Genomic DNA, 18,085 nt, shown 5'->3' with positions numbered 1-18,085 from the left:
AGGACAGTGCTCAGGCCCTGAGCCCAAGCCCAGGACTGGCAAAAAATAGTGATATATGTAAAGAATATGTATGTAAATGGAGAAGGATTGGATACATTAAGCAGAGATAAACAATTAGTTTTCCTATGATCACAATGTATTTAGGATAACTGCACGCAGTGAATAACATGAATAAGCATATAGCCAGAAATAAATGAAAGTTTAATTTTCCTATGATCACTACTTTTTAGGAAATTGATAAATGCAAAGAGAAACAAGAATATGTATACAGCCAAATATAGTCTAAGTGATACGCTGATAGGTGACTTCCATATTTCTTTTAACTTTCTGTATTTTCTACTTTTTCTACCATAGACATGTATAATGTCATCATTTAAAGGAATAATAAGCAATGTTTAATTTTTTTCCATGTCTGTCTCTCTCCCCATATAGTTCCTTCCCTTTTTTTTTTTTTGCCAATTCTCAGGCTTGAACTCAGGGTGTGCACACTGTCCTTGGGCTTTTTCAAGACTAGCTCGCTACTATGTGAGCCACAGCACCACTTCTGGCCATTTCTGTGTATGTGGTACTGAGGAATTGAATTCAGAGCTTCATGCATGCTAGCAAGTGCTCTACCACTAGGTCATGCTCCCAGCCCAAGCATATGATTTTAAAACATAAAGAAAGGGGGCTGGATGTGTGGCCTAGTGGGAGAGTGCCTACCTAGCATACACAAAGCCCTGAGTTTGAGTCCTTGGTACCACATAGACAGAAAATTTTGGAAGTGGCGCTGTGGGTCAAGTAGTAGAGCACTAGCCTTGAGAAAGCCCAAGGACAGTGCCCAGATCCTGAGTTTAAGCCCCAGGACTGGCAAAACAAGCAAGCAAACATAAATAACCAATTTATGATCCTTCCCCATTCTTGGCTAACTACCCTATAGCCAGTGGCACTGTGGTATCACTTGATATTTGCCTTTTAGAAGTTTAGACTTGGGGTTGGCAGTATAGCTCAAGAAGTAGAGCTTCCCTAGCATGTACCCTGAGTTTGAACCTCAGCACCATACTACACACACACACACACACACACACACACACACACACACACACACACACAGAGAAAAGATTTTTAAAAAGTTAAATCTCTTTGTACTCATGGATCTCTGTTTCTTCACTTTTCATATAGGTTTAGTCATTTCAGTGAACTGTGCTCTCATTCTACTATTCTCCTCCCCTTTCCACCATCAGCGTCTTTTAAATGGAGTTCTTATTTATTTCATTTGTCTTTTTCAGTCCCTGAGCCATTGTAACATAGCTTTCAAAGCAGATTACTGACATGCCTCCCTCAACATCATCCCTTCTTTTAGCTGACCAGAGCCCTATACCAGTCCTCAATATCTCCATCATCTCTACAGTATTTGCTAGGCTCAAGCAAGACTTTGCTAGCAGATACTTCCCTTTATGATTTTCAGCTTCCCTCCCTTGCCTCTTCCAACACCATGCTCATTTGCCAGCTGTCCTTCTACCCACAAGTAGAGTAATGTATCAGGTCTCTTCTTCCCTTCCTTTTCTCTTTTCTGTACTCTCTTGGTGTTACACAATTCCATGTTCCTCTCCCAGACCTTGCCTAACTTTTCAGTTCAAGTCTCATATTTTCACATCCCTGTTCAACTTCCCACCCTCATGTTTGGCATGCATACCCAAATCAACCTCATAGCAGTCAAGTATCTGTCACCTTCCCAAACTTGCTCTTCCTCCAAGCCAGTCTATTTGTGCAAATGATGCCATCAAATTGCTTCCAATGCTTTCAAAAGTCAGCCACAGCTGGACAAGGTGGCTCACGCCTGTAATCCTAGCTGCTCAGGAAGCTGAGATCTGAGGATCAAGGTTCAAATCTGGCCTGGGCACCTAAGGACCTGAGACTCTTTTTTTTTTGCCAGTCCTGGGGTTGAGCTCAGGGACTGAGCACTGTCCTTGGACTTTCTCAAGGCTAGAGCTCTACCACTTGAGCTGTTGAACCACTTCTGATTCTTTTTCTATGTATGTGGTACCAAGGAATCGAATCCGCGCCTCTGTGCATGCTAGGCAATCACTCTACCACTAGGCCAAACTCCCAGCAGGACCTGAGACTCTTATCTCCAATTAATCACTAGATAATGGGAAATGGGGCTTGGCTCAAGGGTAGGGCAGTAGCCTTGAGCTGAAGAATACAGGGACAATGCCCAGGCCCAAAGTTCAAGCCCCATGACTACCCACCAAAAAAGTTAGCCAGAGGAGGTTTGAGAAAACTGAATGTTCCAGTTGCCTAGTGAACAGCCCACAAATCAGTTTCCACAGTTCATGATGCGACGGAAAAGTGGGCTTTACTATCAGGAAGCTTCCATTTGTTCTACAAACCTAGTTAGCTAAGAGTGAAGCTTTGAGAAGCATTATTTAGAACTGATGCACTCCTGAATTTTCATGGTCACAGACAAAGCTATGGTCTCTGTTGTAAAGTGAAGGTTCCACTTCATAACAAATGAAATTTTCTTCCTTAGCAATGTGAGTTTGCCTTGAACTGACAGCTGGAGTCAAGAGCAATAGACCTAAACAATAATGATGATTTCCTTTGGTACTACACAGAAGAAAAAACACTGCAAAATATAATGTCCTAAACTTTTCTTTAAGAAGAAACACTATGCACAAGCATGGGGGGAGGTTAAATGCAATTTTGGCATTCTTCCCCCACCTTTATGTGGCTTACTCTTTCCATCCTTTCCATTCTACCCATCCAGACTACATTGACCACCTAGTATGTGTCCTTTCCTATTTCTCTTCAGGGTAAAATAATATTATATAGATCACACCCATTTCACTATGTGTTTCATAAAAATTAAATATTTAACTCATTTTGTGCATCTCAATTTCATATGTAACAATTTCTTGGGTGACAATGATCAAGATGCATTATAGTCACAAACTGATATGTTGAAGTGAATCCTCTTTGAACAACTACATACAGATAATGAATAAATACATTTCATTCTCTTAGCTGTCCGAATATTTCAATGTATTGATATATTATTAATTCATTCAGACACCTTCCCAATTAATAGCATTCTGTTTCTTTCATTTTGTGAGATAGGATCACATTTGTAGTAAAGGATGGTCTTAAACTCATGATCCTTCTGCCTCCACCTTCTAAGTGCTGGTATCACAGGTGTACATAACCATGCTTGGTTCTAATGCCATTTTGTATTTCCAAATGCATATGTGTATAGGTATGTGACTACAGAGAATGCTGTAATAAGCATACTTGTACATGGAGTATTATGTACAGCTACTTTTATTTCCATGGAACATACTTTCAGTACTGGGACTGTGCAAGCAAAGCATATTGCAGGATCTCTCGATATTTCCTCAGGAAGAGACATATCTTAACTTTGTTTGGTAAGTGTGGAACAAGGCTTGCCTAGCATGTTCAGCTAATAGAGGGCTTACCCTGCATTCAATCCTTAGCAGAACAAAACAGGAAGATAGAAAAAAATGCCTATCTGGCATAGATCCTATCATCTCACTTTAATTGAAACCTCCTTAATTATTAGTGAATTTGAGCATTTAAAAAAATAAATTTGGCTAGCCTGTTTGATCCTTATTCTGTGTATCTCCTCAATTCCTTCTTGTTTTTTTTACAGGTTATTTGTCCCCTGTACTTAATTTATAATAGCTTTTTATACATTATAGATATTGTTTCTGTCATTTATATTACAAATAATTTTCTTTTTTACAAATAATTTTCTCAATCAATTATTAGTCTATGGATTTTGTTCTGGTTGCTTTTATCATAGAAGATGTCTCCATTTATAGAATATTTACAAGGCTGTCCTCCTTTGTGATTTCTGATTATCTGGTTCTGTCCTACGTCTATGTACTACCAAGATATCCCTGGAAGATTTTCATTTTACTTATATTTAAGACTTCCTCTGGATTTTATTTTTCCATGTGATGAAAGATCATGTAGATTTCTTTTCTTCTCAGAGTATATCAGACATATTGGCATTTATTGAATTACCTACTACCATTTAGTAGTACCAGATACCCAAAAACATATAAAACCATCATCACCGAATCAAAATCAATATACTATTAGAATTAGACTAGATAAACAGATCTCTGGGACAGAAAGGAGAATCACACAGAACTGCATTTGTATTTATTGCCCTTGCTGAAAGGACAAATATTCAGATAAGGTTCTCGTCTCTGTCTGCCTCTCTCTCTTTTGTTGTCAGTTGAGGGCTTGAACTCTGGGACTAGGCAGTGTCCCTGAGCTCTTCTGCTCAAGGTTCATGCTCTACCACTTCAGCCATAGAGACACTTCTAGTTTTTCTTGTGGTTAATTATAGATAAGAATCTCATGGACTTTTGTGCATGGGCTGGCTTTGAACCACAATCCTCAGAGTGGCTAGGATTACAGTTACCAGCATCTAGCTCTCGCTTTGTCCTTTGCGTCCGCATCCCCCCAAGACAAGATTTTACCATGAGGCCTTATGGAGAAAGTCAACTTAATCTTTGTTCCATTCACTTCCCTCGTGTGAGAAAAGGAAAGCCTCAAAGGAACATTGTGAAAATAAAAGGAGCAAGGCAAGTAATGCAGCTAGCATGGGTAACTGCTCTTATATAGGCTCTCTTGATATCCATTTTCTATTGTAAGCAACATGTGGCTCTTGGAAAGTAGCCACCTTGTCTTAGCTTCTTCAGCATACAGTAGCCTAAACCAACAAACACTCCTAGCTACTCAAGAGGCTGAGATCTGAGGATTGCAGTTTGAAGCTAAGCTGGGCAGAAAAGTCCCCATGAGATTCATTTCCAATAAGCCAGTCAAAAACCAGAAATGGTGCTGTGGCTCAAGTGGCAGAGCACCAGCCTTGAGCACAAAGAGGCTCAGGGATAATGCCCAGGCTCTGAGAGTTCTAATTTTCCCTCCTTGGTAAAACCTTAGTAAGTCCTTCATCAGCAGAGATGGCCTCTAGCACTAGTTGCAAGGGGTTCTGTCTTTCTGCTGCAGGGATATGCTTCTAGTTATCTATAGTTTTTAATCATTGAGTAGCACTATTTATTTTATTTAGTTAGCCAAGGGGCTTGAACTCAGGGCACAGGCACAGGCACAGGCACAGTCTCAAGGGTAGTGCTGTACCACTTTCAGCCACAGCACCACTTTTGGCTTTGGGGTGGTTAACAAGTGATAAGAGTCTCACAGACTTTCCTACCTGGGCTGGATTAGAACCACAATCCTCAGCTCTCAGCCTTCTGAGTATCTAGTATTAAAAGTGTGAGCCTCCACCCTTGGCTTTGCTAGGGCTATTTATGAGTTACTTTTACAATTGCTTTAAAATAATTGAGTACTTTATAATTTATATTATAACAAAACTTTGAGAATATGTACTAGATTATTTACAACAAGGAAATAAGCACCTCTATAAATTAGTTATAATTTCTTTTCTATGAAAAAGCAAAGTTTTCTTAAGTGGAACTGTTCTAAGCCTTCAAGAATTACATATTCTGTTCTATGCTCCGACAATGATAGAAAGTAATGGATAACAGCATAAAAAAATCATCAAAGTCACACCAAGAATTCCTCTCAGAAGTAAGGATTCTTGATGTAAATAGGACTCTAAATTAACGTGTAATTTTGGAAAAACAATAAAGGAAATTCTAAGTATGTTCCAAATACTGCAAAAAACAATATACACTACATATGCTTTTATTTCTCTATAGTTCAAATTTCAGTGAGTTTGTTACATTTTTGTTAAATCTGGAAAGATTATCAAAACCTATGTTCATGGGCCATTTGGGAAATCATAACTGATTCATTGAAATGTCCTAACTTAACGCTCTAGAGATTTCCTATGTACACAGTTGGTATTCAATAAATATTTGTTGTATTGATTAGCAATAAGTGACTATTAATAGTTATTTTTAAGTCATTGAATGTCTATGAAGGCATGAGAATGGACTAATGTAGGCTTAGAAAGAATTTTGGCCAATAAGGTAGTCACAACAAGGGCTGTTCTGATTAACCCCTTCTTAATCAAATCAGAAAGACACACACCCATTTTGGACAGCATCTTACAGTGTTGCTGAAAGGCACTTAAATATCTATCCTTATTTATACACTAGCGTTTTCTCTTTTTTTTACTTTACTGCATATGTACCATCACTTCTGTGTGTGCACATATGTGAATGTGTGTGTGTGTGTGTGTGCATGTGTGTGTGTGTGTGTGTGAGTGCATGTGGGGGGAATGGTTAGTGGCAGGGGGGCAGGCAAGGGAAGACAAGAAATGTAATGGCAATGAATAGGAAACAAAACACTTGAAAACTTTTCTTCCTGCGACATTTCATGGAGAGTTAATGGCTTTTTTAAAGTACTTTCAAAATCAGAATTGGGCAGTGCAGAGTAGCAGGCACAAATATGGCCTCTAGTGTTCTATTAATGGTGGGATCAAACGAAGAAGCTCTTCTACATGCTATTTATGAAAAGGCTGGAGAACCAATGTGATGTTTAGTTTCTTGGAGGAAACTGAAAAAAAAATAATCCCATATTACCACAATACAGCATGAGTTCAATGCAAATGGAAAAGACTGGTGGCTTATTAATAGGCGCTCCCTGTAGCAAGCTGGCCTTCCCGGCTTCAGTTTGAAATTGATTATTTTAATACAGAATTCCTGAATGAAAGAGGTTCTTGGCCTTTTCCTGGGCTGTTGAATAATGTATGTGGGAGAAAGCAAATAGCAGCAGAGGGTCTCAGCTGCGGGAACAATGGCGCACACCCAGAGCTGAGGGGGCACGTTAGTTTATCATCGCCTTGTCAATCCTCCTAGCCTGGGAATCGCGGGGCAGCCTGGAAAGCAGCAGCTGCCCGACGTGTGGTGAACTGACCGGGGCACTTTAAAGAGACGACTCCATTTACCCATCTGAAAACAAGATATTGATTTTCCTCCAGCTCTGGAGAGAAAAGAGCCGTCCTGAAAATATATGGAGACCACCATTTATCTAGGCTCCTCCCCCACCAATCACACCACCCAACTGCTTTCTTGGCTTCCTTTCCACAAAGTTCTATTTTTTTCCTTCTTCACCTGGAGTGGCAAGAAAGCAACCCCCCCTACACCCCGCATCCCCATTTTGCTGCCTTCTGTGAATACATGGCTCACTACTTGCAGGCTGAAACTGGAAAAGTACATAATGACTGGCATGGTAGGGGGAATATATTTTATGAATGAGAAATCAATTTTTTCCATCCACGTGGAAATAACATATTACAGTAAACTTCAGGCTAGCAGTTTATAGCTTTCTCAAAAGCTCAAGCTGTGTACATCTTAAATTGTTAAGGCAGAGCTTGTAGTGCCCTAGAACAATAACAACCCTCAGCCCCTCATACATAAAAGCCTAGGAGATCTGAGGACCCACATCTGATGGCAGGGTGGGGGTTGCTTGTCTGGGGATAATAAGCATCTGTAAGTCCTCTTGCAAACTGCAGGAGCTTAAAATCAATGTGCTAAGGACATAGGGAGAAGGCGAACTCTGAATTGAGACAGCCAGGACAGACACCCAGGAGGCAAGCTGAAATACTTAAAAGCAAGTGTTCACTAGGCCCTGGTGGCTCACTGCCTATCATTCTGGCTACTCAGGATGCTCAGGAGCCTGAGACCTTAGGATTATGGTTGGAAGCAAGACAGGGCAGACAAATCTCTCAGATTTTAATTTCCGATTAACCAATAAAAAACCAGAAGTGGAGCTGTGACTCAAATGGTAGAGGGCCAGCCTTCAGTAAGAAAGCTAATGGATAACACCCATGCCATGAATTCAAGCCCCAGTACTGGCTAAGAGAGAGAGAGGAGACAGACAGACAACAGATACATAGGCAGAGAACAATATTTGGGGGACAATTTGTTTAATTGCTCATTTGTTCATGTGTTCAACTCCACTGGTTGATATAAGCCTTCCTTTTCTGGAGAAGGAAAAATAAATGAATGAATGAATGAATGAATGGCATTCCTCCAATTTTCCTCCTTCGCTCCCTCCCCCCTCTCTCCCTCTCTCCCTCTCTCCCTCTCTCCCTCTCTCCCTCTCTCCCTCTCTCCCTCTCTCCCTCTCTCCCTCTCTCCCTCTCTCTCTCTCTCTCTCTCTCTCTCTCTCTCTCTCTCTCTCTCTCTCTCTCTCTCTCTCTCTCTCTCTCTCTCTCTCTCTCTCTCTCCCCCTCTCTCTCTCGCTCTCCTCTTTTTGCTCCTGGTAAATTCCTTGTTCCTACCACCATCATGTGAAGTTTTATAGACATCTAAGGAGCCAAGGTGGAGGTCAGGGAAGATTAACAAAATAGAAAAATAACTCTTAAGAAACGAATAGGTAAACCCATTTCTTGCTGCTGGAAAGCTGGCTCAGCAAGTGCAAGGGGCCCTTAACCCCAGGTGTTTACCCCACCAGGATCCAGAAATGCAAGCTGAACTCTGTGCGCAGGGGCCCACTTGCTGAGTTCTCTGTTATGCTAAACAAGCTCCGGAGGTGGACTAGCCCAACCATCTGCTGGAGACATGCATAAATACAGGGAAGGTAGAGCTGTACAACATGTGTAGAATGCAGAGTACATGGGAAACAGCAAAATCACGTCATTGAAAAGCAGCAGAAAGTAATTGGAAAAGAGAACATGGTGGGCGCAGATTAGTGTTCCAATTACTATTTATATTAATAATCATACACAGGGAATTCCAGGTTCTCTTGTTATTCATCAGGCATGAAACCTCCAACAGTATATGGTCCAGATAGGCAGGGAAGGGCTACAGAGCCACTAGAATTTGTAATGTTTGATAATTTGTGTGTGTGTGTGTGTGTGTGTGTGTGTGTGTGTGTGTGTGTGTGTGGTGTGTGTGTGTGTAAGTATCGTAAGTATCCTGGAGTCTGAACTCACACCCTGGCACTGAGTTTTTGTGCTGAAAGCTAGCAAAGGCTAGTGGAGCCGCAACTCCACTTCCAGCTTTTTTGGGTGCTTAATTGGAGATATGAGTCTCATGGACTTTTCTGTTTGGGTTGGCTTAGAACTGTTATCCTCAAGATTTCAGATTTCTAATTAGCTAGGAGTACAGGCATGAGCCAGTGGCGCCTGACTGTACTATTTGATTTTTATACCTTCTCTACCAGGCAAATACTGGATGACATAGAACTCTCCTTTCAAACATATGCTTATTTTTTCCTCTCCAAGCATAACATTAAACTTTGTTTTGAAATATAGGAAAGCAAAACCAGAGAGTAACAAAAATCCACACTGAAATTATTCATGGTAATATCTTGATTTTGGTTTTGCCCTGTAAATGCTTTCCAGCTTCATTGCTCTTCTAACATCTTCTCTTCTCATCTTCACTTCTCATATAGGTAGCTTTTAAACTAGTACGTAATCTTTGAAACTTGTTCAATTGGTTAACATGCACACATATATTTGAAAAGTAGTCGGATTTTAAATTGGCTTTATGCTTTGGGATGACATTATTTTTATTGTATTTTTTTTTGCCAGTCCTGGGCTTAAGCTCAGGGCGTGAGGACTGTCCTTGGATTTTTCTCAAGGTTAGAACTCTACTACTTGAACCTCAGCACAACTTCTGGCTTTTTCTAAGTATGTGGTACCAAGGAATCGAACCCGGGTCTTCGTGCATGCTAGGCAAGCACTCTACCACTAGGCCAAACTCCCAGCCCTTGGGATGACATTATAAAGTCATATATAGACATTTAGGCTATTCACAGACATCTGCCCATTACTGTTATAGTTATTTTCAAATACAATGAATTTTCAGTTCAACATGAATGGTTGCAACATGGAATACTGACTTTACTGACCTTACACTAGAAGGACTACCTAAAGTCTTGGCTATATGACAAAACTCATGGACAACCTCAGGCAAATCCCTGGAACCAGAAACCTTGGCTGATTCCTCATGGCTCGCTGAAAGTCATGAGGAAATCTGGTCAGTCTAATGAAAACGTTGCATGTGGCTAAATCAGGATGATTGAACTGATTTTCACTGGCCCTTAACCTTTTATTTCCAAAACCTGAACATCTTTCTGTTCAGCACCTCAAATGAACAAATGCCTGCCAAGGCTATGGCTGTGTAAAGTAATGAGAGTACAAACCTATTAGTACTATCGTGTTCATTTGGGAATGTTTTCCTTGTTTAGTAATGGCAATATCTCTGGATTTTTAAAAATTTGAACTGCTAAGGCCTTCTCAATCAGTTTGGGGTAAAGACAAATTGACTTTTAATGGCATGGCATGGAGATGACATGATCATTTGTTAGTTTATCATAGCAACTGTCGACTTTGCAAAGTTACAACATCGCTGAAAGGAATGTGTAATATAATGGTGAGCTGCTGAACTAGGTTGAACTTGTAATTTTCAGTATTCAACACATTTCTAGTACTATTGGGTTTGCCTTGAAGTTTTGAATTTCTTCCATGGTCATAGAATACCCTATTACACAGCTTGGGAACCACAGCACACAATAAGAAAAAATGATCTTGTGGTTTTTCATTTCCCTTTAACATGCCCATTACTGACAGTTTCTTCTGTAAAATTTCAGAACATTGGCATGCAAAATTAAATGGAATCAGGCTACACAGGCTGCTCTGAAGCTCACTGTTTCTGTTTCATAACAACATACAATTTTTTTTTCATTTTAAAATTGCATGGTACCTTAGGTAATGAGATTTCCATTGAAGTACATTTAGTTTTTTATATTAACAGCATTATAATAAATATATTTCTATGTATATCTTTGTGAATCTGCAAGATTACTTTCTAAAAAGAAAAATTTATGTACATTAAAATTTTAAGAGAGCCGGGCACCAGTGGATCATGCCTTTAGTCCTCGCTACTCAGAAGACTGAGAGCTGAGGATCATGGTTCAAAGCCAGCCCAGGCACAAAAGTCTGTGAAACTCTTATCTCCACGAGAAATCTGGAAGTAGCACCGTGGTGCCAAGTGGTAGAGCACTAGCCATGAGCTGAAGAGGTCAGGGATGGTGCCTGAGTTCAAGCCCCACAACTCATACACAAAATAATAATAATAATAATAATAATAATAGCAATAGATATAAATATCTGCAATTGATTAGTCAGTGTGTCTTCTTCACACATATAAAAAGTTTAGGTAAGGGGAAAGAAATTTCCAGCTGGCATGTAAGGAAAAGATGTATGCAGGGGTTTTAACCTTCCTTTCATTTTTGTGAAGGAGGCAAGGAGAACACTCAAGAGGACATGCTAGGCTGTACAAATATTCAGAGAGAGAGAGAGAGAGAGAGAGAAGGAAGGAGAGGGGAGGGGAGGGGAGGGGAGGGGAGAAGAAAAAGAAAGAACAGAACATCCTAATGGGAAAGAGAGAAGCAAACATCTCTTGACAGATAACATGATGGTATATATAGTAAATTGCAGAATATAGTTTCAGTATGTAAAAATCATAATGTTTCCTTATTTGACAATAATCTGAAAATGAAATCAATCTTATTTTCTATTTATCCATATTCAATTATACCTAGTTCTCAATGATACCTCATTTATAAAATATGAAGCTAGGCTTCTTATTCTTATATATTGTCATTCATACTCATATATTATTATATTTTATGGTTCTCAGTAAATATTAGCTATGAATATCATGATTTAGTATGGGGATGACTGAGAGGACCACTGAAACAAGCACAGGTCCTAGCCTTATCCTACATAGCCTATGGCCATGAAAAAACTACTGTCTCTGTGAGCTTCCATTTTTCATTGATGAAGCAACAGTATTTAGATCCCAGATGTATGAGTTAGGTGAGAAAATCCATTTGCAGAATTTGGTGCATAGTAAATATTTATGCAATGCCAAAATCAACCTCTGCACCCATCTATCCTGATCATTCACTGTAGTCTAGAAGTGATACAAGTGCAGCCTATGAAGTACTATTAGAAATTTATGCCCAATTTAAATCTGGTATTTAATAGTTTCCGAAATTTGGGTCTTTTACTATCTGGTCCCTTTTAACTATAAGTTCTGTGCTTTCTAGTCTCACTTTTAATCTTCTTTTATGTACTTTTCTTTTATTGCATAGCCAAAGCTGACTGTGTTTCCAGTTCAGAACTTCAGAATGATGTGAGAGTTCCATAAAATTATGGAGTGGACATTTGTATATTATTAATAAATCTGAAGACTAAAGATAGAAATACATAAGAAATCACCTACGTGTGTTCTATTTTGCATATTCAGTTAACAATAAAATAAATTTTGTAAATCTCTGGTGTTACAGAAGTTGGCAGCTACCAAAGTAAATGGCCTATCTTGGTGAGGTATCAGGATGCTAATGTGGGAAAAACCAGGAATCTTGCCAAAGCATAGACAGTTAAAACTCCCATGTTGTTTACCATATTGGTAGAAGGAAGCTTACCAATGTTAAGGTCAAAACACAAAATTTAAGTTAGACTAGAGAAAGAAGTTAAAGAGATCTACTGAATAGCATGGCAACTGTAACTAGTAGAGTTAGTAACAACGTGGTATGGTCTTAAAATTTATTTCTGTGAGCACACTTAAGTTTTCTCACCACTAAAGTATGTGTAGTAAAGCATACATTACCTCAATCTATCCATTCAAATGTGCATTCATATATCACAATATGTACTATATTATATATAAAATACAATTTTGTCCATTTATATAAATAAATCTAAAAGTAAGTGGAAATTCAAGTGTATCATTATTATTATTAGTAGTAGCAGTAGTATTTGCAGTTGTGGATCTTGAATGCAGGCCTGGGTACTGTCCCTGAGTTCTGTTGCTCAAGGCTAGTACTCTACCACTGTGAGCCATGGTGCAACTTTAGATTTTCTGGTGCTTAATTGGTGATAAGAGTCTCACAAACTTTCCTGACTAGGCTGGCATTGAACATTGATCCTCAGATCTCAGTTTTCTGAGTAGCTAGTGTTATAGGTGTGAGCCACTTGTGCATGGCTCAAGTCCGTTAATTAGTGCTTTACAGTATGAGACTAAAGAGGGGAGACACCTGTACAGATACATACAGTGCAAAGCAACAGCCAAAGTACAATAAGGATACCATAGAACTCACATATTTTCTTTCCTTTTTTTTTTTTTTGCCAGTACTGGGACTTGAATTCAGGGCCTTGACACTGTCCCTTAGTTGTTTGCCTTCTGAGTAGCAAGGATTACAGGCATGAGACACTGATGCCTACCATAGAGCCTACATTTTATGGGGATAAAAGGGAGGAGTGGGAACAAGAGTAGACATATGCATATATCTTTCTAAGAGAAGATGTACTATAAAGAAACCATTAGGTTTATTTATAATAGAAATTCAAAGCAAATAAAATTGCACAATTTATTATTGGCTGGAGCCAATATGCAGAAGACAGAGTAAAAAAAAAACATAGTTGGGACCATTAGTTGAAACAAATTAAGAAGCCCTGGCAAAGGAAATAAGCACAAAGGCTTGGAATGTGACAGCCATTAGAGCCAGTCAATGGATATTCCATGAGCATGCATTACATGCCAAACACTGTTCTTGGTAAAAGGGAGACAATAGTGTTAACCTCTCTAAATCTTCATGTTCTCATCCTTTAAGTGGAGGAAACGTTTATTATTCCTGTCTTATAGGATTGCTAGGAATACTGAAGAAGAGAAACGCATGTAAGGTGTTTTGCATTGTCTGCTGCAGAGTAGACACATAATAAATGAAATAATTAGCCTGCTGGGGGGATAAGTGGGTCATCAGCTCAGTTGTGAGGAATGTATAGGGTTTTGATAGACAGAGACAAAAGGAAGATGTTGAAGTAGAGGGAACAGCATTAATTAATTAAGTCACTCATGCAAAGAAACTTTTTGATTGTCTACGACGCTGGCAGTCACAGGCAGATTTTGCTTACATGAATTCAGCGATACATTCCAGAAGAAAATTGTTTGACGATGGTGGGTAAATTCTCCCACCGTTACACTCTGCTGGTATGTACTCTGAATTGAGCATGAGACGAGCAGCGTTAATCAGTTCTCCTGTCTCCCCTTAATCTGCTCTCCTTTGCAGAATGACATTCTTTTATTTCAGAGTTTGTATTTTTCATATAGTACGGAAAGCTCAAGTGTAAGCATTACATTATCTGAAGAGCAAACAAAAAGAAGAACTCAGTTATGTTTTCTTACATTGGAGGAAAGCCTGTAGTACTGACTTTCTGAGAACAAGATGCCATTCCCAATGTGACACTGTTGCAAGGTATTTATCCAAAGTAAATCTGAAGTACATGATTATATTTTCCGTCCTCACTGGCCTGTGTTAAAGTGATGTCTACTCTGTGGACCGGGCTGGAAATAGTCATAAGATGCTGGAGATAAAGCCATAAAGACTACAGAATATATGTAGAAAATAAAGAGGTGGAGCTGGGATGTAGCTCAGTGGCAAAGTGCTTGCCTAGCAAGTACAACATCCTGGGTTTGATCCCCAGTGCCAAAAAAGAAAAGAAAAAAAATACAATTAAAAAAAAAGAAAATAAAGAGATGATGGAGACCTAAGAATGAGGTAGCAAGTGGAAAGTGGACAGGTACTTTAGCTTACGTTGAAGGATCTAATTAGAGAAAACATATGCCATATGCCATATGTCAGATAGCTGAGTGTGCCAAATGTAAAATTAAGGGATTCAAACATTCCTAGTGCTTTTCTTTCATCACAGAGTTGAGATATGTTCAGTCCTCTGCTCTACCAGCTGAGCTATCAAAGGAACAGAGATATGTTCAAAGTAGTGACTAATACACATTCACCTGACAGAGAGGGTCCTGTATATATAGAATGAGAAGGAAAGGTTGAGCTGGGAACCTCCCTAACATGTACTTCATTCTCAGCCCTGGGGGCAAAAAGAGTGTAGGACTGTAAAGACAAGGCTACAGAAATTCTCAATATATGCTTTTTTTCATTTCCTGAATATACCCTTCCCCCACTCAGAAAACCACAAATGGTTGAAGATTTATTTATTTATTTATTTATTTATTTATTTATTTATTTATTTATTTTTGCCAGTCATGGGGCTTGAACTCAGGTCCTGAGCACTGTCCTTGGGCTTCCTCAAAGCTGGCACTCTTACCACTTGAGCCACAACACCACTTCTGGCTTTTTCTACATATATGGTACAACCAAGGAATTGAACCCGGGTTTCTGTGCATGCTAGGCAAGCACTCTACCACTAGGCCAAAGTCCCAACCCGGTTGCAGATTTATTTTGAAAAAATAAATGCCACAGCTGAAAGTCTCTTCATATCATATACAAAATCTAACTGGATATCGAAGTGTATGTATGACCTCAATATAAGCGCTAAACCATAAACTTGTAAAGACAACATACATATTAATCTTCATGACAGTGGATTCAGAACAGATTTGTCAATACATGAAGCAAAAATCAAGTATATAAAGCCAAAAGCAGATGAATTGGATTCTATAAAAATTAAAATTTTAGGAACATAGGCTAAATGGTTTCCCTCATTTTTCATAATCCGTAGAAACCTCGGGCTCTCCTAGCAGAGATTTACAATAGAGCAAAACCTAGAGACATAAGGCCATATAGGATGACACTAAATGAAAGGACCTCCAGGATGTGCTGGTCCAGAAACAAAAGCCATATAATGAGTGATTATTTTCCATAATGTACTATGTTATCTCTCATCTCTTTTGCTGTCCCTTGGTTATCTCCTATTATTACAGTATTTTACCTGGTTATCTGATATATTGTATATATGCGTATTAGGTTATTTGAAATAGGATAGGGAAGGGAGGAAAACAAGATGAGGGGCGGGGGTGGGGAGAGGGAAAATGGGACCAAGACATGAGAAAGGGTATCCATGTTTGTGCAGTAATGTATCTTCTATCGGGTGAATATAATGTAACCCTTCTATTAATTACAATAAAAATACATGGAAAAAATCAAAGTTTTGTGCATCCAAAAATTAGCACGAGCTGGTAGCTCATGTCTGCAGTCCTTGATACTCAGGAGGCTGAGGTTTGATGATAGTGATTTGAAGACAATCCTGGGTAGTGGATTCTATCACACTTTTATCTCCATTTAAACATCCAACGACAGAAGCAGAGCTGTATTTGAAGAAGCAGAATGCTAGCCTTGAACAAAAAGCTCAGAAAGAACACCCAGGCCCTGAATTCAAGACTTAAGGACTGGCACACATACACAAAAAGATTATAGCAAGTATTCTGCACCAAATTTTGATTCAAAGGGTTTATGCTCATTATTTTGGCATAGTATAAGAACAGCCCTAGAATATAATCTAATGAGTATGTGTACCTGTGTTCTAACAAAACTCCATTGATAGGCACTAAAATCACAATTTCCCACAAGTTTCACATCAAGAAATACTCTACTTCTTTCTTAACTATTTAAAAATGTAAAACAGAGAGCTTTCTTAGCTCATTGGCCATACCAAAATAGGCAGCTAATCAGAAGGTGTTGCCGAAAAGCAGTATGATTTGTATCTCCACAGAGAATCAAATGAGACCATATTCCCTGAGAAGGAATATTGGTACAATATACAAAGTAGTAGGCCGCGGCCAAGAGTTGGGTGGAGGAGACGGAAATGAAACAACAAATAGAGGCAACTATAGGGGCCATTTGAAAATGTGTTTTCTTCCTATCATGTGATTCACCACAATTTAACATGGATACGGAGTCATTTTGGGGTAGAGTTTTAGGTAGCATTGGGGAAATGTTCACTTTTTCCAGGTCTAGCCTCCTGGCTCAGCCCAGTATTTCCCCTCCCCCCACCGGCCAAAGGGTTCTAAGTCTGCTTTGTGATGAGCTGGTTACTGCTGGACTCCTATTGGCTAGGAGGAGACCTCCTTGATGACTCAACAAAGATGAAGGGTGGGGTCCTCTAGTACCTAGGAGATAAAAGCTCACAGAAGGTTAGGGAACCTGGGCAACATCAAGGGTGAAGAAACACCAGACAAGCCTAAAATGGAACAGTCTACCAGAAGGAAAGAGAACCACCACTCTAAGAAGACCCAAGAAAAGGGAAAAAAGACTCCTTCTTCTCAACATAAAACCAAAGAAAGCAGAAAAGTAAGTCTGAGTCTACCATTCTTTATGGCCTGTTATTTCCTAGGACTAACTATTCCTTAGATTTTGCCTCTAATTTTTTTTGACAGTTCTGGGGCTTGAAATCAGGGCCTGGGCATTGTCCTTGAGCTGTCACAAGGCTAGCATTTTACCACTTGAGCCACAGGGCCACTTCTGGCTTTTTTGGGGGTACGTGGTACTGAAGAATTGAACCCAATGCTTTATGTATGTTAAGCAAGCACTCTACCGGTAGGTCAAACTCCTGGCCCTTACCTCTAGTTTTTAAGGACCCCTTCCACAACCCCTTGTTCCTCCCCCCAAACCAATGCCCTCTTTAGTCATTATGTTGCTGTTTACAGGTTAAAGAGAAAAAAATAAAGCTGAAAAGAATCCATCAAAGTAATTCAAAAGATAAATCCGATACCTTTCCTTCTTGCTCCAAAACCTCCGAGAGAACAGTTCGACCAACCATCTACATTTGTTACCATAAGATGAAAGAGACACAAAGTACACAAGACTGGAACAAAAAACACTGGAAAATCAAACCATTCAAAATAACATCCTGTTCATCTACTAAATGCCAAGCATGGGCCCGGACCTTACAACGAGCAACAGCAAGTGCTGAAGCCAATACGGAGACATGGGCTGTGGTGCAGAAGTGAAATTGGAAGCCTACATAACACACAAGGTGTTACTGATTGAAATAAAATCAATCTGATGTTAATGTACATGTATGTGTATGTGTGTGTGTGTACATGCGAGTCCATGGTGGGGAGGAGGGAAGGAAGTCAGGGTAGAAGAAGAGAGGGAGGTGGGTTCTACGTGGCTGGGGACAGAACAATACATCTACACTGTTGCACTGTAGGTGGACAGTGGGGTAAGGACTGGGCAGAGTGGTGGGAGTGGGCCAAGAAATGAAGATGATATTCCTTTGTCACACATGAAAGAAGAAAAGGCTTTGTATATTTCTACGTGTGCTCAAGGATTGTGCCTAGTC

At 39.5% G+C, this 18,085-nt stretch overlaps 1 long non-coding RNA gene across 1 annotated transcript; it reads left to right on the top strand.

The window, feature by feature from the left end:
• Positions 1–16,930: 16,930 nt before the first annotated feature.
• Positions 16,931–17,816, top strand: LOC150041620 (uncharacterized). The gene is made up of 2 exons (XR_016533804.1): positions 16,931–17,091; positions 17,448–17,816. It is a non-coding gene; the product is annotated as an uncharacterized LOC150041620 (long non-coding RNA).
• Positions 17,817–18,085: the final 269 nt, after the last annotated feature.

This window comes from Megascapheus bottae, chromosome X (genome assembly GCF_031878675.1).
Source record: "Megascapheus bottae isolate mThoBot1 chromosome X, mThoBot2.hap1, whole genome shotgun sequence".
In the NCBI taxonomy this organism is placed as follows: domain Eukaryota; kingdom Metazoa; phylum Chordata; class Mammalia; order Rodentia; family Geomyidae; genus Megascapheus; species Megascapheus bottae.
Note: the sequence above shows the minus strand (reverse complement) of the source record. Positions and strands in the feature narration are given on the sequence as shown.